Source organism: Cavia porcellus, unplaced genomic scaffold (assembly GCF_034190915.1).
Source record: "Cavia porcellus strain 051 isolate PalLab524CR breed Dunkin Hartley unplaced genomic scaffold, mCavPor4.1 scaffold_24, whole genome shotgun sequence".
Lineage (NCBI taxonomy): Eukaryota > Metazoa > Chordata > Mammalia > Rodentia > Caviidae > Cavia > Cavia porcellus.
In genome coordinates, this window is record NW_026947507.1 from 54,310,650 (window position 1) to 54,332,602 (window position 21,953).

Genomic DNA, 21,953 nt, shown 5'->3' on the forward strand with positions numbered 1-21,953 from the left:
TTTACTTCTTCCTCTTTAAGGTTGTGATGGTTTGATTTTGTTACTCTTTTTAAAAACAAAAAGGAAAAGAAAAGCTCTCTTTTTATTACTCATCAGAGGAAGAAATCACATTTATACAGTTTCCACCATGTTTATGCTGTTCAGCAGTGCTCCTGGAGTCCTATTTCATGTATACATGTATGTATCATGGTGCTGGAGTTGACCTCAGAGCCTGTGCATGCTGGGCAAGCACTCAACCAGTTCTTTTCCCTTCCTTGCCAACTTCCAATGGAGCGGGGAAGGCAGCGCCCTCCCCGCAGGCAGTCCACGTACTCCAGCACCCGCACAGCAAACACTTCGGTGCCTGAGATGAGAGCAGTGCTCTCCCACCGCACAGACACCATCCGTCCATCTTTCTCCTCGGACAGGGCCTTGTCATGCTGCTCCTCTCCTTCATCTGCGCTTAGTGAGGGCTGTTCAGAGCACAAGGGTCTAATCTTACGCTATGCATTTAGGGACTGGTGCTGTCTGTGTCTTCTCTCTTCTTTCCTTTTAATAAAGCAGCAGGCCTTATCCCCTCCAGGCACAGAATGCTCTGCAGCCCACTCTTCCAACTCTATCCTCACAGCCGCTGCCCTGCTGGACCCTCAGCCCTGGCCCCCTATCCCACCTCTTCCCAGGACTGCGACCTCCTCCCAGGGAGGACCATGCTCCACAGTCCCTTCTCATGCTGAGAAAACAACTTCTAATCTGCATAAAACCCAAGAGTTACATGTGGTGATACTTCACTGTGATTCTCAAAGTATCTTGTTTTCCAAAAGGTCAACAGTACTATATTAACAATCATTTTAAGCTAGTTTTTAAAAATGTGATTACTCTCGTCTCTTGCTTCTCACATTTCCCAGTTCACATATCAACAGCACCAACAGGCCTCAGCCATGAGATGTCATCAAGGTCCCAGCTCTGGCTCCAAAGCCTATTCATTCCTCGGTGTTGACCTGGGGGAGCCAGGGCTCGCGCCACAGAGCCTCCTGCATCAAGTGGACACAGGAGCACTGGTCTCACCTGTCGCTCCCGGCTACCCTGGTGGCTTTCCAGCTGACAAGCAACGAGAGAATACGCAGTCATCACGACGCTCAAGCAGAGATGAATGCCTGCTTCTTCTCTTTCCCCCTAGGTTCAGTCTGGGACCTCAGGATGAGTACCCAGGACTGCATCACTGCATCGCACAGCTTCCCTTCAGCAAGACGATGTTCCAGGGAGTCTGTCTTAGCTTCCAAAGAAAAAGACCACCAGAGGCATTTCACTCATGAGTTTCAAAGATGCCTGGAGTCTAAGAGGGGAAGAACAAATACTGCGTGACCTCACATAGGTACAACCTGAAAGCCTGATCTCACAGACACTAAGTGGGATGGTGGTGACCAGCTGGAAGGGGGAAGGCGGAATGGTGGACGCTGCACAACGGGAGTGAAGTGACGATTAACAGGAGGAATAAAATCTGGTGTTCTGCTGCACCATAGTTGGAGATGATGCGTTCTATGCTTTTTAACAAGCAGAAAAGAGGATTCTGAACATTCTCACCACAGACAAACAGTGAATGCTCCTGAGATGGGTATGTTACTTACCATTTTTATTATTGCACACGTATAGATGACGGCATCGCATTGTTCTTCAAGTGTAGTTAAGTTACAACTATCAGTCATGCATATAAGTTTTTCACCTTCTCAGAAAAGGAAAAGGGATTTAAAAATACTGACAACTCTTGACTGAACTTGCCCTTTAATTAAAATAACTCAACTGTCATTTGTAGCACAAATATTAATACCATCTCTTTAAAACTTCAAGCCAGCCCTGTAATCCCAGCATTCAGGAGCCTGCAGCAAGGGGATCATTGTGAGTTCAAGACCAGCCTGAGTTACAAAGTTAGCTCAAGGCCAGCCTGAACTGCACAGTGATAGCCTTTCTCAGGAATAAATAAATAAAACTTCAAAAATAATTCCAGACATCAATGATACTTCCAAACAAGAAATATGTCCCTATTCTTGGTCACTGCCACACAATTTTAACAGAAAGCATGTAGAGTGCGCATAACAGGATTTGTTTTGCTTTCACAGAAGAAAGTAAAGCTTTCTTTACCACTTCATAGATGATTAGTGCTGCACCTTCTGCTCGAAGAAGTTTTTATTTTAGACTACAAAAGCCCCAGAATGCTGCAACTCCGCGTTGTCCTCGCCTTCGACGCCTGACCACTCACGAGCGTTCTGTTCTGCTGATTCCTTCTACACGGACTTAGGGATGACCACTGGTTGAGATGGATTGGGTAACTGTGCTGCTCTCTTAACGACCCTACTGCTTTATACCCCTAGATAATTAACCCTCAAGCTAAAAGGAAACGATACTGCACAGCGTAAAGCAGTTACTTCACTGGTGATTCTTTTTTGAACTGCACAAAAATACATCTAATGTAAAATACATCATCTGGACCATTTTCAAGGACACAATTCAGTACTAAGCATGTTCCCAGTGTTAGGCAACTGATCTCCAAAACTTTCTTATCTTCAAAATGGAAACTCCCTACCCACAGAACATCAGCCTCTGTTAATCCCACCTGGCTCCCTCTAGAATCACCATCCCATTTCTGCTTCAATGAATTTTATTATTACGATAGATATCTCCAGAAATGGAATCAAACAGTACTTGTCTTGTGACTGGCTGGCTTCACTTAAGGTGAATCCATTCGTGGCTTGTGTCAGGGTGTCCTTCCCTCCGACAGGGCCGCCTGTCCCTCCAGCAGAGCACATATGTCTGCCAATTCATCCGCCAGTAGACCTTGACTGCTCCACACTTTGGCTACTCTAAGTAACATAAGTGCAAGGCCACTCCTTCAAAACCCTGCTTTCCAATCTTCTAGACATTTATACCCAGCAATGGAATTTCTGGATCATAGTATAATAGTACTTCCTTTAAAAAATAAGTTTATTACTTACATTAGCTTTAGAGTTTTTAAAAACATTTGAAGATAGTGTAGAAAGTTTCTCTACAGTTTCCCACCCAGTTTCCCTATTATTCATGTCTCATGGTACATTGACTGCAGTTAATGAATCAATATTGATAAGTTATTGTCAGCTAAACTTTATACTTTTTATTTCCTTACTGTTTACCTCGCCTGTTTTTGATGGCCCAGGATATCCTATGTTTAATCATCCTATCTCTTCTTTGCTGTGACAGTTTCTTAGGCTTTTCTTGGTGTTGGGTGACCTAGAAGCATTGACCAGGTATTTTGTGGAATGTCCCTCAACTGGGATTTGTCTCAAGATCTTAGTTATACTGGGGTTATGAGATTTGGGGAGCAACATCATGTATTTATCAGCCAAGAGTGTGCAATGCCATCGATGCTGACCTCACTGAGATAAGGATGTTCAGGTTTTTCTGCTGCCCAGTTGCTCTACCCCACCCAACCCCCACTGCCCATTAGACACTGGGAAAAAGTCACCACAGAAGCCCACACGGAGGGCAGTATTTTTCACCTCTTGGAGAGTGCAGTAAATACACACTTTATCTGGAGCTGTTCTATCCTTATTTACTTACTCAGTCATTCACTCACAGCAGCAAGAACTTACCTGTACGTATCTGAAACCTTAGATTATAATTTAAACGTACATTGTATCACCCAGAAGGCTACAGACTGGGTCCCGGGAGCCCTTCCACATGGCCACTGCAGGTCTTTTTCTATTAATGGGACACATATTGAAGTCCCCACTGTCGCTCCTGCTCAGCAAGTGCGCGGCTCCCTTGGGCAACATTACTTTGGAAAATCTTCCTGACATACAACAGGGCAGAGAGGGCGTTGGGAGGCAAGCGGGGACCAGGTCACAGCCAGCTGCCTAATGCCACCTTGCAGAGAACGGACCTACTTACAGCCTCAGCTGAACTGCAGGGACAGGGTGGGTGATAGATGACGGCTGAGATTTTCTCCAAGAATTGACCTGAGACAGAAAAGGCCACACCCAGTTGCTAGTCACCGTGGGGATCTATGTCCTCAGCTGGACATAATAAATCTCAGTGTCTCACGGAAATTGTCTTCCCCTCTCCCCAGGACTGTGTTCCAAACACACAACTGGCACCAGGAGCTCCCCCAAAAGGAAGTCAAGGCGGAAGTAAGCATAACGCACACAAGCAACTGTAAAGAAATGACTTGCAGAGAAGAGAGGATTTAAACTGGTAAAATGCAGTTAATTAGATCAGGCTAACTTGTAAGGAACTGTACAACTCAGGCAGAGAGGGCCAAGGCTGCTCCCATAAGCAGGAAGTCTAAGTGAGACAGCACAGCACACACCTCAGAGAGCTGGCATCTATCATCAGCAGTCAGAAACTCTAATAATTAACATTTTACACTAGCGATTAACATGCAACTATATGCATTATCTCATTAACTCTTGAAAACAATTAACATTTCCAGTTTACAAATGACAAACCTCAGAAATAATAACTTCCCAGATCACAAAACTATGATCTCACTGGAGATCTTAGTTTACTATTTTACTACTTTACTATTTCTCTTGGATTTAATGTTATTTGATTCACCAAGAAATCTTGAAGAATATATAACATGGGCCATGGGAAATTTTTTGTAAAATATTAAATTAACACAGGAGACACAGTATGGACAGTATAACCATAATTTCATTTTTAAAACATATCAGTTAACTTGGTACACAGCAAAATGCTACTAAGTTAGTCCTAAAAAAGATTACATGAGGTTTTAATTATTTGTTTTTCCTATTTCAGCTTTTTAAATTAAATCACGGTCTTTTGTAATCAGAAAGAAACCAAAGGTGTTTCATACAAACAAGTGTTAGTTTATCGATCAGTAAACGACTGTGAGCGTGGTAGGGCGGTGGCAGCATCTGCAGTCACCCAGCCAGGGGAGGCAGGAGAGAGAACTTCTCAAAGGGAACATTTGCACGCGGGTATGTAAACAGGCCATTGAAGTGCAGAAATTAGACACAGAAAGGAAAAGGATGGTGCCAAGAAGAAAGCCCACCGAGGTTTATGCTCAGGGAAATACTTGTCATCATCAGAGTTTAGAAAACGTTAAGTTTACTTTGTGCAGCACAGGTGCAATCAGCCACAAAACCAATTCTCAATGAAGCAGAAGTTTCATCTGAAATTATTATCAGTGTGTCATTATAATTTAAAAACAAGCCTGTCGTGAACTCAGATTGAAGTAATGTGGCATTTATAGTATATCATAATGACTGAAAGCATGGGTTCTAAAATTAGACCTTCTGATTGCAAATCTACCTTGCATGAATTCAGCTGGGTCACTTAACCTTTCTAGGCCAGACTAGGCTTCCATGTGTGTAAAGGTCCTTAATGTTAGTGCCTACCACCTAGAGATGTTAAGCAGATTCAAATGACATTCTGAACAGTGTTTCCACCCACTCCATTCAATGCATTTCAGATTATTTTACACACACATGTAGGACACAGACAAACAGAATGTGCCTGCCAATGATATATACCATGTAATAGAATAAAGTACCTTAGAAAAGGGTTTATTTGTTCTATGACTGTTTGATATAATACCTTAGTGGTACTTTAATTATACACAGTGAGCGTGCATGGGCATAAAATAAATATCCTGTATGCGTGTATTGAGAGGAATTTTTTAAGTTTTTAAATATTTAACAACCACAAAAAAGAAGCAGCAGCAGCTAGACATGGTGGTGCATGTCTGTAATCTCAGCACTCTGGGAGGCTGAGGCAGGAGGATGGCAAGTTCAAGCTCAGCCTGGGCAACCTAGAGGCTTAATGAGGTCCTGTCTGATAAGATTAATTAATTAATTAGTCTGGTTTTTTTTAAATAGCTAGAGATGTAGTTCAGTATAAAGTCCCTGTGTTCAATCTTCAGTACCCAATCTTCAGTACTGGGATGGGGGGAATGTGTGTGTGTGTGTGTGTGTGTGTGTGTGTATGAAAGAGAGAGAGAGAGACGAACCAGCCCATCTTGTGCTATTCTAAGATATTAAAAGCACTATGTCTTGACCTTTAAAATCTTTGCCTGGATCTTCACAAAAAGCTATTGCTCAACACGGAAATGTTAAATCTTAAAAGCTTACTTCAGCCTTCTTAGGGAGTTCTGTCAACTCTTCTAAATATGAACAATAAATAAGGCACATTCCTGGCAAATTGGTTCTTCTGACCTTTCTCTGTAGAAAGAATACCCAGGGCAGTATCTCGGTAGTAGTGGCAGACTCATGTGTTACTGCTGAATCAAACCCTTTATCATATAGTCCCCTTGACCAGGATAGAGTTAGCTTGCTGGCTTTTCTCAAATGTAAATATCTGCTCTGGTTACATAATGTTAATAGAGAAGGTCGCGTATTCCATCAGCGCAATGAAAAAATTACTTCTCATTGACCCAGAAACTAAGCCTGAAGGGGAGAGCACCAGAATGAGAGCATCTGAGATGAGAACTCTGACTGCCGCCCTGCCGCCCTGCCTCAGGTTCATGTCTAATCCCATTTACATCGGTCATCCCACTAATGACTGTGGGCTCCAACAGCGTAAGTTACTTCTGCAGTCCTAAGGGGAGGCACTTACTGCTAACGGCCCTGGTGTTCCCGGGTGTCTCTGCGGGAGGCACAGCCGCCTGCCATGTGGCTTCCGCTGTGGGGCAGACCCACCACCACTGGGGTGTCCATGGCTGATGCTCCAGGGCCCTGCCGGTTGCTCAGCAACAGCCTCTTATGACTGCTGAGCAGGGCTGCTAGGCAACAGGACTGAGTGGGACCTGCTGTTCCCAGCGCACCCAGTTCAGTAGCTCCCAGGAGGGCCAGGTTGCAGGAGGCCGGGTTCCTGCTTCTCTGAGTGATTGAGGATCTGCACAACCACATCCACTTTTCCAGACGCACTCCAGCTATGTCTAAACAGAAACCAGAGCAGGGCTAGCCCCTACCTTGGAAAGGACGTTTGACTCAAGCCCTATGTTCAGAGACTTAGAGAAACTGTCAGAAAAACAGAAGCATTAGAACTGACATCTGACAAAATCTAAATATTAAAAGAGGTCATTTATTAAATCACATTCAAAACATGACCTTTGAAGTTTTATAATTTGAAATAAATTTGTGATTTAGCTGTTTTCGTTCACAATGATCACATCATTCTCACAGAACCCTGCTACACAGTATTTGAACATGCAGTTGTATCTAGTACAGCATTTTATTGGAAAGCCCACCAATTCTTGCAGGCAGTTAAGCCCACATTTACATCTTCAGTGTCAATACCTCCAGAGCACCACACTTCAACAGCCAAGTGCTCTCAATCAGTCAGACTTCCCATCTGCCTGCACAGCTTCGAAGGTGACCACCCAGCTAACCAATCTGAGAACGTAGCACCCCCAACATGAGTGCAACCCCCTTCCCCTAAGGTCCATTCCCTCTGGGGGGCAGAACCGTGTGCCAAGAGGGCACGGACCCCCAGCCAGTACTCCCACTGCACCGCGCCCCCGTTAGCAACCCTCACCCCGGTCCACACCGAGCATCCAGCTTCGAGTCTGTTTCCCAGTTAGCCTCCAACCCCGGCTGCTGCCAGCCCAGAGCGCACACTCCATGACACTGAATTAACCGGTGTTACACACCTCGCACCCTGGAAGCCTCTTTCCTCTCCCCAGCGCGAATCCCCTACTGGCTGGCAGATTACTGGTTGTCTTTCAAGATCTGGCAATAACGACTCTTCTGCGAGCAACCACCTGACTTGAAAACAACTTATAAACACAGTCGTGCATTCACATGGGAGTCGGATGCCCCGCTGACTTCTACCTTCGCCCACCCAGCACTGATCTTGTGCACCCCGAGGATCAGGACCTGTCCCATGCAACCTGACCTCTGGCATCTAGCACGCACCTTAGCATTAAGGAGGTAAACCACAATTTATTCATAATTAGAGATAGTACTCCTGGGCAAAATTGTAAAACACACAAGGATTTGGAATCTTTTTATTTTTAACCTCTTTAACTTCCCAGGAGTCTGTTAGCTTATTTCAAGGATGGAAAATAAAATAAGATACTAAAATCTAAAACAAATAGTCTTCAGAAGGCAGCAAATGTCCATGAAAGAAATCCAGCTGTGGGGATAGTAGATGCTTACAGATTTTAAAACGTGTCTCACTCCTGCAGCGATGATAACTGTGAGCATCGGGAGAGGCTGAGGCAGGAGGATTAAGTCTGAGCTCGTGTTGAGCAGCTCAGTGACTTAGCAAGGCCCTGTCTCGAAACAGAAAAGCAGAAGAGCTTAGTGTGAAGCGGGAATTGGTTCAATCTCCAGTACCACACCAAAAAATTATTTTTATACTCCAGCTACTCAGGAGGTGAGACAAGAGGCAGGAAAATTTCAAGTTCAAGACCAGCCTGGGCAACTTAGTAAGACTGTTTTAGAAAAAGTTAAAAAGAGAAAACCTTGTCACTGCAGGAATGATTCCTCAAAATGCGTTTTAAAGGTTGTAACTGTCCCTTCAATGAAGGTGCAAACTAGCTGAGATAGGAAGGAAAACCAGCAAACTTAAAATGTTTTGAAAGTTGTTATATTCATGCAAAGAAGATATTCCACTTGGAATTAACTCATTTTCTTGTGCTTCAGAAATCAAATATTTGAACTGTGAGCAATACTCCAGTTCAAAAGGAACCTGTCCTTGCTTAAAAAAAAAAGTCCATCTTCTGACTCCTGGGCTTCTTATCAGACTATAATGAATCATTACAGGGTAAACAACCCAATACCCCACAGTGATCTAATCCATGCAATGAGAAGTCTAGCATAATCAGATCCCGCCCTTCTGTGTACAGTTTAGATTAAACCCAGGGCCTCACACATGCCAGGCAAGTGGTCCATCCCTGAGCTGCACCCCAGCCCATGCCCCTGTTACTATAATCACAATAACAAGTTCAAAGGAGCCACACATTCAAATAACCCCACCACAAACGCTGATCTGGATCCAGGCTCAGGGAAGTAATTTCCGGTTCTGACCAGCAGGTCTTTGAGCAAATTTGGTCTATCTAGTTTATGCAGAGATCTTTGATACAACTAAATGAGAGGAAAATCCTATTTTTTAAAGTAATTTAGAGCCAACAGGAAAAAAATTATCCTAACTTAAAACCTCTTTGCAATTTACAAAGCAGTATTCACTCAGCATCCGCCTCCCACCCAGTAAATAGGAACAAACAACACACAAAAGCTTATGTCTGAGCATCTGAGGGGGGCATCACAAACCCACTCAGCCCTTCCCCTCACTGTTTTAGGTGTTTGAGAAATACAAACGTCTCCAATTGCAAGTTTTTCCTGGAGCTTAGTTTTACATGCACTTTGATGTGAACACACTGCCATATGTGTTTATATTAGCAGTGCTGATTGTGCCAGCTAAACCAATCTGCACATGTCTACTGCAATTCTAATCAGTAGACATGTGAATTATTAGCTCATCCCCACTGAGAACCACAGAATTCTTTCTCTTTTATGAACTGTGGGATCCACATCCCATTCAGGCTGTCCTGCTTCCACAGGGAAGCCATGGTGCTGGGGAGACTCTGTGCAGAAAGTATTCACAATCACTGGACAAATTCTGTATATCTAGGTACTTTTATGTGGTGGAGTATATCTCAAGCATTATTTGTCCATTAAAATAAAATAGATACATTATAAAGTAGAATGCAAAATGCATATAAGTTTTTAAGATGATTATGAAATTATAAGTAAAAGGTCTTTTCTATGGAGAATTTTGCCTCTGGATTTTCCTATGCCTCTACGTTTCTAGGACTTCTTTGGCAGAAAGTGAGAAGCCCCCTCCTTTGGAGGTCTCCCATAGAGTACATGAATGAGGTCATTTCTTCGTAAACGTATTCAGACACACACAGCCTCAGCTGTAGGCGGTGGTCAACACAGTTGAACTCAGGCCTGTCCCATTTAGATGTATTTTTTAAGTTGCAGTCTAACCTGTATAACATCTTTTGTATTTTGAGTTCAAAATCTTTCTCTCTTTCATACTTATCTTAAATCTGTAGGCACCACACAGAACCAGTTTAATGCCCAGCTCATACGTACTATGGCCCTCCAGGTAAAGACAATGGTCACAAATTAGAGCCAGTACTAGGTTCTGGGACTAGCACTGGGCCTTTGCCTAGCATTAATTAGTAAGTGCACACTGTGGCTCTACACTGCAAATACTCTAAAAATGCAAAGGACAAACAAAATAACACAGGGAGTGGCACTAAGGCCAGTCTAAACCCAGGCCTGACTCCATGGCTTCCCCTTGCTTTTGCCCTCCACAGAACCACTGGCATCATTCCTACGGAACTGCTGCAGATCAGTGTCCTTCGGTGTTTTACTGATCCATCGAAAGACCTTTCCCCACTACTGTTTAAACATATAAATCACTCTGTGCTGGTCTGCATAGCAAGCAGCCAGAGTCAGCCCTCCCTCTGAATTACTGATGACGTGATCCCTTTAAACAGTTGAGGATGACTCCTACTTACACATCAGGCCCAAGCCTTCATCCTTGGAATGAGCCTCTCCACTGCAGTCCCAATGCTCCTTCCACCCAGACTGCAAACTCCATTTCCCACAAACCCCACACAGCTCTGCATCCTTCTGCCTTGGATTTGTACCTTTGTTCTTGTTGCTCTCTTAACTCAGAAATGTTTTATCCATCCAGCCTCCACGGGCCATCAGCGGGTTTGTATCTTCCATACAGGCCTTCTGTAATATTAGCCTCAGAGCTAAGCTTCCTTCTCTTTGAAACACCCCAACTCTGTCTATTACTTTCAGGAACATTTGTACTCTGTAGAAGGAACACTAAGTGTATTACTTTCTCTCTTGGCCCCCAGACAGATGGAGCTACAAGTGTCTTCTAGACCAGACAGCATCTCAGCCCTTTCTACACCTACATCACTAAAAGCACACCTGGGAAGGTGCTTTTGTAGGCATTTGTTTATCTGAACTTAAGTAACTTTTCCTCTAGAAGATGACATGTACTGAGTTCTATCATTCACTAAAAGCCTTTCAAAGCAATTTTATAACCACCCTCAAGTGTGAACCTGAAAATCAGTGATACATGTAGCATTACAAGATGTCATTCCAGGCTCTATCTACAACAGTACAGGCACTTTTTTTAGTGTCCTGATGTCACCATGAAGAACTTAACTTCATTCACACATAAGGTTATCATGGTGACAAAATCTCCAGAAACTGGAAAATTTTCAGGATCATATGACCAGTTGAAATCTGAGTCAGCTGCACAATGAAGCTTTTTAATTTCCAGGTTAGTGACGGTTTTTTTCTCTCTAGCACCTCCTCAGCCATGTGTCAATATGTTTTCTCAAATTTTAGCTGCAAAAACAATTATATAAAGAGGAAAGATTACTTTTTTATTGTTATTTCCCTTCAAAACATTACTTGAATAGGGAGAATTTAAAATAAAATCCATGAACTCAAGAGCCATATGCTAAAGAAGGTTCACTGATACAAAGCATATTTTATAACTTAAGCTGCAGAGAAAATAGTTGAACCAGAATATTAAAAAATACTGCTGTTCCACCCGATACCATCATGCAAACCTGTATGCTAGGAAGGCTCGAAGTCTTTCCTTATACAACTGTTCTACAGGGTTATTCGGCCCCCATTGACACCCTGTCTTCTTTGGAACCCATTGGTCACCTCTGTGCAGTGAACGTGTTCTGCTTGGAAGGAGCCTCTCCTCCTCACCCTCCATTCCAACCTAAGCTCGCTGTTCCTAGTGCCAGGGACAGGACTCACAGCTGTCCTGCAGGCTGGGGACAGCCCCAGGCCATGGCAACTGCATGGAGATGGGCCCCTGGCACTCCCTAACTGGCCCGAGAGCGCCTAAACTGCTGGGCAGGGCGCGTTGCCTCCCCTGAGCTTCTCCTGGGACTGAGTTTTCCACTATGATATTGTTCTAAAAGTCCAATGTGGTAATAGTCTGCATACCACACAACTGGGACTCCTGTATCTAATTCAGCAGAACACTACACACCCCCTAAAGACTATAATTTATTGCACTGGAAAGATGAGTAAGATATTTATTAAGTGGGAAACACCATATCATCCGATGTGATTTATGTTTTTTAAATTTGCAGATCAACAAAATACAAGTAGACTTTATCTTTTGCTGAATAGGATTCTGAAACTTCTGACTTCCATCCAGTGTGCATTATCTCATGAACTCGACTCCAGAATTGAAAGGTTTAAAATATTTGGTGGAATTTTACGGGACAAGTGTGATTTGTCCCAAAAGTAGTACCTTAGGTAGCCTGGATGTTACACCGATGGAGAGCCGGTGCGAAGGTTTGTTTGGAAGAAAATACTTGCCTTTATTTCACATTCCTGCTTCTTGGTGAAAACGTCATTTAGCAAGTACACACTGTGGTTAGAAAACCTGCATTCTACATTTAAACACTGCCAAGAGCCGGAGCAGTATATGATTACTGCTTAGGCATTTTTTAAAAATCAGTTTTCCTATTTCTGTATTAAATCAATTGTTACCACAGGGCACAGTGATATGAGAACGTGCCTTGGCAGCAAACTGGAAAATGATCCTTCTCATATCCTCAATATCTGGAATTTTATCTAGCCAAAAATTTATTTCACAGGACATTTGTTTTTGGATATTTTAGATTATAAGGGAAAATGTTATTATTGATTTTTCTTCTGGAAGTAGCAATTTTACCAAGAAAAAAGTAGTATATAACTCTCTACCTTTATACTGATGTTAAAATACTTCCTTACAAATATGTAAAGACTAAAAGATAACCAAAATTGAAACAATACTAAATATTCAAGTTAAAATTAAAATATTCAAAGATATTTGTGTTTTATGACTAAAATAACTTTAGTGGCAAACTAACACATGTTTACAGTCCTTCTGTAAAATAAACTGTGATGCCCTTCAGATGGTCTGTTCTCCTTAGATTTCACCCAGATTTCCAACGGTTCACATCGAGGTACAACCTACAAAAAGTGAACCAGCCAACAAATAAGTTACTCACAGATGACATGAAAAGTTTTCAACACTCAATGAAATTACACTCTGTTAAAACGTTGCTAAAAATAACAATCTGTGAGCAGCATGCAGCTCTGTTTCCACCCATGCTGCAGTGAAAACTGCAGGTGTCCTCCCGGCCTCCCCAAAGACCAGCCCAGCCCAGCTCCAAGGTGGAGGACACAGCACACAGCACAGTGCATAAGGCTGGCGTGGCGCAGGACACAGCTGTCCCTCTCTTAACCCAGAGCGCTATCTCGAGTAGACAGAGTAAAATGACTCCTCACCCCCGGAGAAGCCCCAGCGCTGTAGGTCAACCCTCCTCCGAGAGCGACCTCTCCTGCACTTCCAGCCTCTCCCACAGACTTCCCGATACGAAGAAGCACAGCTCACCAGGGCTTTCTTTGTCTGCCCTCTGCCTCCCCTGCCCCTGCCATCCTGGGACAAGTCCTCAGCTGCCTTCCACACCTGCTTCCCCTCTGATCATGAAGCCTTCACGCTTACATTCTGCTTGTCAGGTGGAAGCTGCTTTCAGCTCATCTCCTGCTGTGTCCTTCTGTGGCTGTGGCTTGTGAACCATGTCACACAGTGTGCAACTCTCCTCATGCAGACCTTGCAGGGACATTGTTCTCCCACTTCCCTGCTGCCACCGTGTCCTCTTGGATCCCCAGCGAGCGTGTGTCCAGGCTCTGGCTTTCTCTGCTGACCTTCCCACGCCACATGCTTCCCGTAAAGGACTGATCACTCCACTTCCCCCGCACACTGAGGCCAGGTGCACCCACATCTCTAAAGCTCTGGGACACCTCCTCCCCACCCCCCGACTGGTCCTTCTCCATCAGCTTCCCCAATACACAGTTTTAAGGTCCCAGAGCTGCTGGCACCAGTTGCCACAAAGGAACTGGTTTGTGGAGCTCAGCAATCACAACCCAGCGTGTCAGCGTGACCAGTTCCTCCTAGCAGACTCAGGAAAAATTGGTTCCATACCTCAGTGAGTCATTGCCAGCAAGGCCTGGCATGTGTCACATGCAGTGTGGCACGACCCCTGTCTATCCCCACTGTCACATTTCACCCTGCTCCACAGCCCCTCTTATGAGGAAGCTGGCTGCGTCCGCTCAGAGCCCACCCTGCTCCAGCCGGGCTCTTCCTGACCAACTGCATCTGCAAAAACCACCCCTCAACGAAGGTCCCCTTGGGGCTCCGGAGAGGTCAGGCATTACGGGGAGCCTGCCCAGGTCACCCACCCAGCCTGCCCCCCTTTCTTCTCCCCACATTTGCAACATACTTGCTCCCACTTCAAATTTGAGAACCTGAGACTCGGGCTTCACCCCCACCCCTCCTGGACTCCACCGCCAGCCACTGTGAGGGTGGCCCCTCTCAGCGCCTCTATTTCTACATTCTGCTAATCTGTGGCCCTCGTTGTGCTGCCCCAACTTGCTCCTCCAACAGTCTGCCAGGTGCCCCTAAAATCCAGCGTCCCAGAACTGTGACAGCAAACACAGGCAGGGGCAGTTTTGGTGCGTTTGAAAGGCACCCATAAGGCTGGTTTCCTGCCTGTGCCCCTCAGTGTGCAGGACTGGCGTGGACGTCAGGGCGGCAGGTGGCTTCTGAGGAGGCCTCAGCCTGTCCAACTCCTTCTTTGGGGACACAGATGCTTTCCTGCCTTCCCGAGTGATGGAAGCATCACGCCCACAATCTACATTCTCACTAGATCTCAAGTTCTCTCTTCCCTCTCTGGGAAGACCAAGGGACTCTCTGCAGCCCTGTGGAATTTAGTATAACACCTCTGAGACAGAAGCACTGATTGTCATTAAGCAATAAACAAACAATACACCAATGTAAGTTCCAGGCACACTTATTCACACATACACACACACATACTTTTACAAACGATGCTTTCTTCTTGAGCTATATTATCTTGGCCCAACAAAATTTGTGTAGAAATAACTCATTTTGTGGCCATTAAAACAGAATCATGCTCAGGAAGACCACTTACCTCTTTCCTACCACCCATGGTTTTATGCCTGAGGCCATCATGGACCTCAGTTTACATTTTATTTCACTCTCAGAAGCAACATCCTGCAGTTACCTCTGCCAGTGCCCTCCCTGCCCTTGCACCCCCCCCCCCCAGCCTCAGAGACAGTGTCCCCTCCATCAGCTCAGCGGCAAGGCTCTGGGCTCGAGGAGACCGGAACTGTGGAACCAGAGCCCAGGATAACAGCCAAGCTCCTGTCTGCAGTCCACAGTTTGAGGTCTGCGGCTGCCCCTCAACAAGGCGTGACAGCCGCTGGGTTCCAGCCCACCCATCTCAAAGCACATCCCATCCCCTGGCCATCAGTCCTGTCCAAGAATTCCTGTTTCTAATTATCACAGCCTCTGGGTACAATCCCTCCTGCTCAGGAATCCATGCAAGTCTGAATTGCTTCCTTCTTATCTAGACATCTCCAAACTCCATTCTCCAGCCAGGAGTCCAACTCGGGGGCCCTCAAAGGACAAGGGAAGGATAGGATGCAGATTTACTGCATGTCACAGGGCCTGCAATGTTCCCACCCCTGCATGACACTGCTGTCTGCCACCGAGCACTGAAGTGTCTTACGTGAGTGAAAAGCAGAGTGGCTGCTCATTTCCTCAGTCACTTGTATTTCTAATAAAATAAAAAACTGTAACTACTTTTGGTTTTATAGGTGTGTACAAGTGCTTAATCTAGAATTCTTGTGTTGCTGATAATGACTCACAGAAAGTCCATAGAGCATATAAAAGGAAATATGTGATGGCCAGGGATATAGCTCAGTGGCATAAGCACTGGTAAGTACAAGGCTGTGAGTTTGATTTCCAGTACACCCTCCAAAAAATGTTTGAAAGATTTAGAGAAACACTTCTCAATGGAAGAAGTTTCCAAACAGAAAGAATTTGTATCTAACGTGGATTTTTATCTGTAATATCTGAATCTTGGGTCTTCTATCTTCACATCTATCTAAAATGATATATTTAATTATTTTTTAAAAGAATTACATGGCATCATGGTCAAGGGAGTTTGCATTATCAGAGGATTCCTTGTATGTTTTTTCATACTGAGAGGGAATAATACTTTTTTCTTCATCGATTAAAACTTTTCATGGGGATTGAGGATTTAGCTCAGCAACATAAGTGCCTGCCTGGCAAGCGTGAGGTCGTAAGTTCGCTCTCCAGTACCAAAAAAACTCAAAAAACAAAAACCTTTTCATGAAGGAATAGAAAACCCACTGAATTTACTGTCAAGATGGAGCTGGCTCTCATCAGCATCTAAAAAGACAATTTTCAAGTTGCTCTCCTTCCCATTTTGTTTGAAAAAGTGATCTTGATTAAGTTTGATTCACTCTCATTTAGCATTTAAAAATATGAAGCAAAAAATCTTAGAGACACTGCAATATTTTTTTCAAAATTATCTGCTGTTTTTGAGCTGCAAATCTAAAAGGAAGTGATCTGTTTTCTTTCCCAACCCTCTCTGTGTACATAAAAAAAATTACATATGATCCCCTAAGAAGCATCTCTGTCTTGGGAAATTTTGTACATTTTGTAAATACACAACTTCTACCAGAAAGCTGGCCACATTCACCAAATAACCAAGGAATTGCACCATTCAGGGTCTGCCACAGAGCAATAAAAACATGAGCTCACAGAGAGCCACAGCAAAAGGTCTCAAGAGCAGGCTGAAAATAACCCTCTAAACCGGAACAATCCCAGGCCCATGAGCTGGTGAACGGGCAAAATATCCAAGCAACGGAAAAGTACTAGGCAATGAAAAGGAACAGAATACCCATGCAAGGTGAGCCTCAAAGACACGGTGTATAAGAAGACAGCAGGGCCAGAACCAAACATAGCACAGGCTGCATATAGGTGAAGCGATGGGAAAAGGCGAATTCTATCTCAGGGGGCTGAAAAGTACGTTCCGGAGAGACGGAGACGATGGATCAGCATGAGGAATGTTACAAAGTGAGGAAAGTGTTCTAAAGCCAAATTCTAAATCCCTGCTTGGATAACTTCTGAAAGTCTTCTGCCTTTGACAGGAGAAATTTTATGACGTGCAAATTTATAAATTATACCTCAATAAATTTCAAAAATTATATCGTGCGAATTCCACATGAATTTAGGTAATCAGTTTTGAGACAATTCATTTGAGCCCATCATTGAGCTGAACAAATGCTTAAGGCAGAGTTAAGAAGAGGAAAATTCTTTAACAAAAATGAAAAGGGATTTTTTATTGTCCTGTTGAAGGTGGCCCGTCAGCTTTGGAGACTGCTGATGAAAGTTTAGTAAGGACTGAAGTCGATCGCTGAAAGCTCTTCCCCAACCGAAAAAAAGTTTCAAAATAATATCTTGCTTGAAACTGAGCCCTCTGAGCTTCCAAACCCTTTTTAGAAAACGACCTGCCATCTCCGCGTTGCTCTCGGCCAGGGCAGGGACCCGCACAGCCTCCAGGAATCGGGTTTTAGCCTCGGGCGCTCTCAGGGGCCGCGAAGTGTGTAAAACGCGGACCGAGCCAGGCGCTGCCAGGTTTTCCCAGGGGTGGAGGTGGCGTGGGGAGGGCGACAAGGAAGGGAAGGGAAGACGGATTCGAACGTGGAGCGCAGAGGGAGAGACGGACACTCAGACACACACACACACACACACACACACACACACACACACACGTGCACACACGCGCGCGCGCTCACGCTCAGGCGGCTCCGGCCGAGCCTCGGGGGCACCAGCCTTCCTAAGAGGCTCGGGCTCGGTTCCCTCCCCGCGGAATCCTCCCGGCTCCCCGCGCGCGGCCCCAGCGGAGGAGGGGACCCCAGAGGGTCGCCGGGCGGGAACCCAGACGAGCCCCGGCCCGGAGCTCCACGCCGGGCTGGACGGGACGGCGCGCCGCAGCAGGTGCCTGGCCTGAGCGCGGGGCCCCCGGCAGGGGCTGCGCGCCCGATCCCACCCTGTGCCACCCCGGGCCCCTCCGTGTATCCTCGGGCCGGCCGCAATGGTGTTCTTACCTGCTGTCCAGTACCCAGCACCCAGTGTCCGGTAGCAAATACCCACTGCCTAACACCCACTGCCCGGTGCCCAGTACACAGCGCCCAGCGGCCCCTACATACCCACAGCGCCCAGATGCAGCGGATCGGTCAGATCCCCGCGTGCCGAGCCGAGTCCCAGGTGCGCTCGCCGTCGCCCGGCCACTCAGTCAGTGATGCCGGCTGGGGCAGGGCGGGGCGGGCCAGACCGCGGAGCCGAGGGGCGGGTCGGTGCGCGTCCGGCCCGCCAACCGGGGGAGAGCCCGGCCCGTCCTCTGTGCCCGGAACGCCGCTTTCGCTTTGCGTCTTTTGGGGAGGAAAGGGGCAGCGCTGCCTCCGCGGTCTCGGGCCAGACAGCCGCAGGAGCGCACCGTGGCCCAGCAGGAGGGACCCGCCGAGCAGGGTGCAAGCTCCCCGCGGGGTCGGGGTCACCGCCCCCCCCCTCGGCGCACGCACGCGCGCACTAACCCAAAAAGCTGGAAAAGTCACTTAATAGTCACAACCTCCCAATGTAGTCACCACGAGGTCTGTTTGCAGATTCAAGAAACCAACACTCAGAAAGTTGGGATAATTTAAATCCGGGGGCTGGTCATTAGATCACAAACCAGTTTTAAATCCAATTTAAATCCAATTCTGCTTTCAGAGCTGAGGGCCTTCTTTTTAAATGACACCGTGAGTGAAACCTGAGATTTTCCTAATAAAGGCATAGACGTATTTTGTTTTCTAAGGACCCAGTTACTTATGTGGTCGCGCAGGTATTTATAAGAGACATCCAGGTGTATGGTCACCGGTTTCTAAGGCCTCCCATTATTACATCGTACAATAATATATAACATTAATATTATCTAAGGCAAGGCATCCTAAAACCCATTTATTTTAGGGATCCTACTACGACAATCTGATAAAATGTTTGAACTCAGGCGTCACATGACCCTGATTAGACGTCTTTGATTCTGCGACTGAATTCCTTGTATTCATGAAAATTGTTTTGTAAAACCTGCATTTTCTGAGGAATTTGATGAAACTGTTGGACCTCACTGATCCGCTTCTGAACTCTGCACCTGGCATCTTGGAATCGCTGAAATCCAGCCGGGGTCCTCCATACCCAGAAAGCAGCTTTTACATGAACCGGTATCAACCTGGTTTCTTCACGGAAGACAGAACTAGGACTCGAAGGTGTTCTGTCACCCTAAAGCGGGCTGACTTTCCAGTGGCCCCTGATTTCTGCTCTGGCGCCCTGGGTGGACGGCCAGAGCTCTGAGCCTGTGCACAGAGCCCGGCCTCTGCAGGGGAGCACCGAGGCGGGACTCCAAGATCCGGTGACTTTGTGCCAGAGGTGCGACTCTCACCGCACCAAGTTTACCCGGATACCGGACTGTGTCAACTGAAGATGGAAAGAAAGCTCGGCCGCTTTCAGCAGAGCAGAGAGCCGTGGGGTTAACTTAAAAACAGACCAAAAAAATAAAATCAAAGTGTGTGTGTGTGTGTGTGTGTGTGTGTGTGTGTGTGTGTGTGTGTGTGTAAGAAAAAAGAGAGAACTGCACGTATCCCACACGTGAGAGAGGCAGGGGCTGTCGTCAGAGGCGGAGAAGTTGTCTTTTCTTGATATTTTAGGAAGTGACGACTGCATGACTGCGTGGGTACCTGCGCGCTGTGGGAGGGGTCAGCTAACCAGGAAGGAGAAATCAAAGGCCTGGGACGGAGGTATCCACGTGAGGACTAAGCCACCAGCAGTGATGCCATGGAATAACGGAGGACTGCATGGGTGGCTGACCGTGCCAAGTGGGGCGAGAAAGCCCACACCCTCAGGAGGAAGCACCTGCGTGGATCCAGGCTGGGGAAGAGCACCCCAAGCCTGCAGCAAAGTCCCAGTGCTGCCCCTGTGTGGTCCTAGCTCCAGAGACAGAGTCCCCAAGGCTGAAGGAGCACCAAAGATGTTCCGCAGAAAGTCGATTTTTCACCTAAATCCGAAGGAGGAAGAAGAGTTAGTGAACCCTTGTGCGCATAGTGAGGCTTTTTCAGGCTCAAGGAGAATTCTGCATAGATTTAGAAGGCAAGACCCGTGCAGGAGCCTCTTCTCCTAGGAGGCCTTGTGCTCTGCTGAAAGCTCCTCTGAACCCAAAGATTCTGGCGGTTTTATCTTGCCTTGATGTCTGAAGATTGTGTAGTCAAAACCTCATGAAGAGTAGAGAGAAACAGGATCATGGGTGAAGCAAGACCTGAGTAAGCCTTGCAGAGATTAAGGCCTAAGGGAGGTTAAGTGCCATAAATAGTCGTTGGAGGGGAGGCCATATTTGCAGGGAGAAGGATGTGGCCAGGCTGACCAAGATCCAAGCAGGAAACCTGAAAATTGTCACCCACAGCCTATTCTATGTTTGTATGTGCAAGCATCTTGGACTCTTACAGACGCTGTAAAGAATAACCACAAAACTGCTGACCAAAGCCAGCAGCACTGTAGTCTCTCACACTTCTGGAACCAAGAAATCGGAAACCTACGTGCTGGCAGGGCCAGCTTCCCTCTGAAGGCTTTGGGGATAATTCTTTGTCACCTCTTTTGGATTTTTGGTAGCTGCGAACAGTTAATCCTTCTTGCATATAGGCTGGAAGTGATGTAATTCTTATCTCTGCTTTCCTTTGCATGTCTTTCCTCTGTTTCTGCCCTAATGTCTGGAATTTCTTGTCATAAAATTTATGTCTAGCCAAGCGATCAGTGATGATCTCATCTGGAGAGCATTGCCTTAATTACGTCTTCAGAAACCCTTTTATCAAGTAAGATAACATTTACAAGTATTGTAGCTTGTGTCTAGATGTCTTCCCAAAGCCTCACCCAGTCATAGGTGGGGTGTTTTCAGAGGGGGCTGGGTCTAGAGTGTGAGAGGCTGGGACTGATTCATGGTGCAATGCTGGCCCAAAAGCACTAGAATTAAGGGTCTGAGTGTTACCCACTCTGAGTAGCCTGCATTAAAAAAGGGGGGGGGGCAGAAAGACGCTGTTAAGGTATCTTGCTTGCTTTTACTGTTTTCAGCTTGCAATGAACTGCTCCTCTTCTGTCATACCCCTCTGCCATGAGCCACCCAGCCTTGGAACTAGCCAATTAAGGACTGAATCCTCCACAGACTGTGAACTAAATAAACTTTTCCCCCCTTAACTTTGGGTGTCTGGTATTTTGTCTCAGTTAACAAGAAAAGTAACTCAATTTAATACCTAGGAGTATTAAACTGAGTGGTCGTTGGGAGCTGTTGAAGCTGGAAATTGTGTGAGCTGTGGCATGGCTGAGGCATGGCTGACCTGAGAGCAAAGAGACACCTCACAGGGCAAGATAAGGCTACCCTTGAGGATACCCGGCTCCAACCTCAGTTAACAAGATGGAGGCTGTAGCAGCAGGCATCTCACTCCTGTAGTGAAAGTCACCTGGACACTTTCTCCTAAAATACTTCTAAATTGACATAATCTGTTACTTGTAAAAATCCTTGAACCACTCCCAAAATCCTGCTCAGTTTCTTGTTTTCCACTCTAACCCCTTCCTTCTTTGAAAACTAAATAAATATGGGCCACCCAGAGATATTCCTTGTTCCAGACCCCAGAGTCCGAACTCTATTAGAGGGTTTTGGTCCTCCTGGAGCCCTAAAATCATAGCTAGTTATGTGGTTGAGGTGAGGAATTTCATACCCAAGACAGGGCCAGCTCTGGTTACTGAGAATTTAGGAAACAGAATTCTCCACTTCTCCTGCTCACCCACCTTTCATTCTAGAAGATCTGTTAGTGTTAGATTAGTACAAAAGCAAAGTCTACAGTATGACTGGATTTCATCTCTTACCAAAAATACAAAACTTAGAAGGTCTAGAGTGGTGGCCTTGTGCATTTGTGATATTGAAGCTTAGTTCCCCAAAGCATGCTTCATAGAAT

The 21,953-nt window shown here is 45.8% G+C and overlaps 1 protein-coding gene across 6 annotated transcripts in view; it reads right to left on the reverse strand.

Annotated features, from left to right (window-relative positions):
• The window catches only part of Pkib (cAMP-dependent protein kinase inhibitor beta), an 83,466-nt gene extending 65,115 nt beyond the window's left edge, over positions 1 to 18,351 (reverse strand). For 2 of the 6 annotated variants that reach the window (XM_063235082.1, XM_063235080.1), the window contains exon 1: positions 6,586 to 6,741. The gene's annotated coding sequence lies outside the window, so the exon portion shown is untranslated. Of the gene's footprint in view, positions 1 to 6,585; positions 6,746 to 18,131 lie in introns of those variants that run through there. The other 4 variants (XM_013143698.3, XM_003479406.5, XM_013143699.3 and 1 more) reach the window with 4 other exon arrangements.
• Positions 18,352 to 21,953: the final 3,602 nt, after the last annotated feature.